This window comes from Astatotilapia calliptera, chromosome 12 (genome assembly GCF_964374335.1).
Source record: "Astatotilapia calliptera chromosome 12, fAstCal68.1, whole genome shotgun sequence".
In the NCBI taxonomy this organism is placed as follows: Eukaryota; Metazoa; Chordata; class Actinopteri; order Cichliformes; family Cichlidae; genus Astatotilapia; species Astatotilapia calliptera.
Window position 1 is genome coordinate 38,751,191 of NC_137433.1, and position 5,466 is coordinate 38,756,656.

Sequence of the window (5,466 nt, forward strand, 5' to 3'; positions counted from 1 at the left end):
CATGTTGGTGATTCTCCGATTTCCCTTGAAGACAACTGTGAAGTTTACATACTTGAGAAAAACTGAATGTTAACTATTCAGTAACTGTTATGACATAGCTAAATATGTGTTTGTTTGTATTTTTAATTGGATTCCAGCACAAGTCTGAATGTCCAATTGCACAATAACAATAATTAATCCTTCCAAAAATTTCTGGGTCTGGGTCTGAATTGCAAGTTTAGAAGTTCAAGTTGGCTCATGCCCAACTTTTCATAACATTTTAAAGCAGATCATTTCATAACATTGTGAGTGATCTTGAAAACAAACAGGCAAACAAATATACCAATCCAGTCAAATTTTGAATTTGTGTAATGCTTCAGTTTGTGCTCTCGTGACATCATCCACATTATAAAGCCTCAAACTAAACATTTTGACTGTCACCATTTTGGTGTTTAGGAATTAGGAGTTACGAGCATTACTTATTGCTTTTTGTAAAAGCAATGCAGTATATTATTTACTAGCCAGAGAAAATAATTTGTTACACTAATTTGTTTCACAGAAACAACTTTGTCTCATTGTAGCACTTTGCTACATGTCCCCGGCACTCCACCACGAATGCACCGTCACGCCTGAGTGTGCTTCAAAATGGGCTATGAGCATTGTGCGGCTGGGCAGGAGGGAGAACACATCTGTAAACCACTGTTGCGATGCAGCAATGTCCACTCTCTGGACCCATGTGATATGGTCATCACAATGGAGGGAGGTGGGAATGGTGGAATTTGGCAAGTCCGGCCCCAACTCATCCCTTTCCTCAACCAGGCTCACCAGAGAAGCAGTTTCTCTAACCATGCTTTGAGGAGGTTGAGGTGATATATTTGTGTGACTCCTGCCCTGTATAACCGTAGTCAATGTCACCCATTTGCTGTATGACCATGAAGGGTCCTTGCCACTTGGCGAGTAACTTTGAGCTAGAAGAAGGGAGCAACACAAGCACTTTGTCTCCCAGTGAAAATTGCCTGAGTCTAGCCCCTCTGTTGATTGATTGATTGATTGATTGATCATACTTTATTCATCTCAAGAGAAATTGGGTTAAGGCTGCCAGCCTTGCCAGCACCATCTTACCCTTCCGACCATACATACATTACACAAACATCACATGGGAAAGACAGGTCAGAGCGTTATAACATGGAAAATGCACAACATGAGGAAAGACGAGGAGAAAAAAGAACTCACCCCAGACTGAGCTCCAACAGGGAGATCAGTTTGAGAACAGAAAAAACACCTCAGCACGTGAGTCATCACATCTCACAACACAGAAGACATAAGCTTCGAAAGCGTTTGGAGGTGGTGGGGGGTGAGTGTAGATCTGTGTATGTGTGTGTGTGTGTGTGTGCGTGTGCGTGTGCGTGTTCCGTGTTCAGCCAAGAGAAAGTGTCCCTTCACCCGGTTAGGCAAAAGTCAACAATCTTCGATCGACGCGGGTGGCCTTGAACGAGGGGGGAGAAAGTCACAACACAGTCTTATTATCTAAGGGAGAATGGTTATTCCCGTCAGCTTTTGCCTTGAGCATCCAGCTGGGGGGCTGCATGAGATGAAGATGGTAGTTGTTTTGGTTAGTGCGAACAAACTGCTTCCAATTTTACAGTTGGTCTAATGTCCGTCACTGGACACCAGGTCTCTCATTTCCCGTTCTTCTTCTCCAAGGTCTTATCCATATAGGAGAGCCATGAGCTTCTCCAAGATTGTATCCGTATTGCATTAAAACAAACAAACAAACAAACAAACAAAAAAAAAACAGTCTGAGTACTCATAGCCCTGTTGTGCAGGCACTGCTGATGTTCCTGGGCCTGAAGCAAATTTTCTTGTGACAACGTATCCAGCTTGTGTAGCTTTACTCTCAGGTCTGGAATGTAATGAATTTCATTTTTAATTGGAGCTTCTAAAGGTCATGAACCCATCCCCACAAGTTTCTCCAGAAGGATAGGGGGTAGACTATCTCTGATGTGCTGAGACATTATCCGCTCAAAACATTTTATGTCTACAGACGTGAGGGCTATACCCATATGGAAAAGAAATGGTAAAAACATATATGATTTACTCATGAAAGTGGCCACTTTCTCATTACTTTCATATTTTTTTTAGTAAGTATATAAAACATACAAGTTTCATTATATAATTTTTCAAGGGATCTTATATGTGCTTTCACTCCTGTATGCTTTTCATACAAGTTCCATACAAGACAGATAAAAACTTTATAAGATTTATATATATCTTTTCCATATGGGTAGGTCTGTAGTCATTGAGACTGTCTATGCCAGTCTTTTTGGCGATTGGCCTCCAGACAGGTGGGAACTATGGTGTGAGTCAGGGAGAGGTTGAAACCATAAATTCCCCAAGAAAGTTTTGATTGAAACCATGGATTGAATGAGCAGTAGGGTGACTTCCTCACAGGCTTCTGCACAACCATAATTATTTTTTCAGCCACGGGTCACCCTTTGCTAGCCAGAAAAAAATGCAGGGTTAAGACACATCCACATTCTGACCTGGAAACTATATATAGGGGTTAAGGAATACCAGAAGAGTGTTCTAGCACCTTTTGTGTATAGGTAAATAAATCTTACTGGCAGTTTCTATGAAAAAAAAAAAAAAAAAAGGAATCTTAGAGCGGCTCATCTTTGGTGGCCATCGTGTTGATGTATTCATGGATGCTCCATGTTTCATCCTGGATTGTGGCTTTGACGCTCACTAATCGTTGCCTGCTGAACTTTCAGTAGAAACCCCTATGTATTGTGAGGGGTTTACATGTAACACATGGTAGAACCATCCTTTTCCCTACTCGACAGCGTACAAAAATCTTGCGTGATGAACTGAAGCTTTTACATTTATTCATCAGTGCATAATATCTTCTTCTAGTCTTCAGTAGACCAATGGTGGTGTCTGATGGCCCAAGCAAGCCTCTTTGTCTTATTCTGATGTCTTAGCAATGGCTTTGTTGCTGCAACTCATCCTGTCAAACCTGCAGCTCAAAGCCTTCTCTTCACATTTGAAACTGAGACATACTCACTACGACCACTATTAAGCTGCTTGAAGCTGTTGTCCTGTGAGCCGCCTATCACACAAGCTGTTAACTCTCAGAGACTTGTCCTCTGATTCAGTTGTGACTTTGAGTCTGCCAGATCTCTTCCTGCAGACTTCTGAGACTTTTGATGGTGAAGGAAACTGTACTCACTGACACCTTGACTTTCTTTGCAATTTCTCAGTAGGAAAGACCTACATTTTTAAGTGTTATCATTGTCTGTCTCTCTTCTATTGTTAATTGCCCTTTTCTCAACATTTTTGTAGCAACACACTACTTTCTGCGAGTACAATACTATTCGACTGATGCTAATGGGGGTATGGTACCATAGTGTGTTCCAACACTGCTTTTATGCAGACAGAGGGGGTTGTAAGTAATCCAGAGAAGTTGGAATTACTTTCTAAACCTGTAGGAATTAGTAGCATGAGCTTTCAAGGCTCGATCAACCTCCATTGTTGCAGAACAGCTTTAAATGGTTAACCCATTTTGTGTTCTTTGAAAAAGACCTTTTTGTAAAATTCTGAAATGTAGTTTGTCAAAGGAGCTTGGAAAGAAAAGCGTCTGGACTTCTTTAAGTTACTTGAAGACGTTTCACCTCTCATCCGAGAAGCTTCTTCAGTTCTAAGGTCAAATGGTGGAGAGTCCCAGATATAAACCTAGTGGGAGTAACCCCCCACAGAGGGACAAAAGGACCCCCTGATGATCCTCTAATCGCCTGAGACAAGGTGTGAAACTGGGTTACTCCCACTTAGGACAGGGAGAAAAACTGAAAGAAAGAGAGGGAGAGAAAGAAAAATAGAGGGGAGAAGAGATGGTGAGAAAAGTGAGAAGAGAGAAGAAAAAAAAGAAAGAAAAACAAACAAAACACCTGGATCACCTGTATGGGGTTAAGCAAAAACAGACGAGAAAACAAACAAGAAAGAGCAACATAATAAAAACAGCACCATCACAATAAACTAGCTAACAGTAGATAACAGTAGATGCTAAATATTACATGTTATTGTGCAGCACGCAAGATAGACAGCGCACAATGTGCTTTGAGGTAGCAGCCAAGAAAGGTGTAGTCCGCGTCTGTGAACACCCGTGTGTGCACACCTGTGTGGATCAGCATGCTTGTATTCAAAAGGTTTCTCCATGTAACGATCTGCTTGGGAGTGTGGGGAGTCATAGCTCCGTCCACCAGGGCATGAAGCAAGTATGGAGGAGATCCAGGCCCCAGACATCCAGAGGCCCCAGAATACGAGGACCCGAGGAGGACCACCGGGGGGTAACCGTGCCACCCTCCTGGGAAGAGCTGAGGAGAGCCCCAAACGAGTGGTCACCCAGCGGCCACGGAGCAGAGGCCAGAGGGGGTTGCAGTGACGTGCCCGCGGGCTCTGCCGGCAGCCAGCTGTGCCAGAGAGAACCAGGCCTCAGGCCCAGAGGCCCGAGGGCACCCCACCCCCCGGAAGGGGCCCAGCCGGGTCACAGGCGCCAGGCCCCACCAATCGGCCACCAGGAGTGAGTTGGTACATACATGAGCGCCCAGCCCCAGACACCAAGAACCACCAACACACCAACGTCTGAGGGCATCAGCCACCAGCAGGGAGTGTGGTGAGGGGAGATAGGCCTCCGTACTTTGGAGAGCCTGAGATGTTCCCAGAGCTGTGGAGTCTAAGACCCAACCTGACATATAGACACAGACGAACAGGTGCACGGAGACACAAATGTGCATTCCCACCCCCATATACACAAACAAATACTCGGCACTCAACTGACGTGGAGACAGAAACAAACAGACACTGCACAGACAGTCGCACTCCCCAAACATACTCTATGTCCCAGGTCCGGGTACCCCCGCCCCCAGAGGGGCAAACCGTACCCGGACACAGGAGATCTAACCCTTCTCTCTGGGGTGGAGGAAAGCAGACCGCCTCCTCATCTGCAGTAGCGGGGAGGCCCCGCATCCCAGTCCCCAATCCGACGGCCAACACCTCCTCCCAGCCCCCCAGCCCAGACGTTTAACAGAACAGGGGTGAGTGAAGACCCCAAACCCTCCCTCCGCCTGCTCATATGTAGTGTTGCTCCGTGCTGTTCTAAAGTGCATTTAAAACACAGGAGGGCATGGTGCTTCCTGCCAGAGAGCAGCACGGCTCCTCCTGAAAACCCTCAGTGTGTATATGCATTTAAAATTGAGGATAGGGCACTGGCGCCAGAGGTGGGTTTGAATACACAGACCATCCTCTGGACGCTGTATAACGTGCCCACCCCCAAGGCCCTATATGTATGTGTTTTGAGAGTATGAGTAATGTGGATGTCTAGGTTGCAGAATTGGGGCACAGGCGGCCAGAAGGGGACAGAGGGGGAGTGCCTCCCCTGCACCCTGGTGACACACCCGCACCCCAAGCCATGCGTGTGTGTGGGTGTGGTGG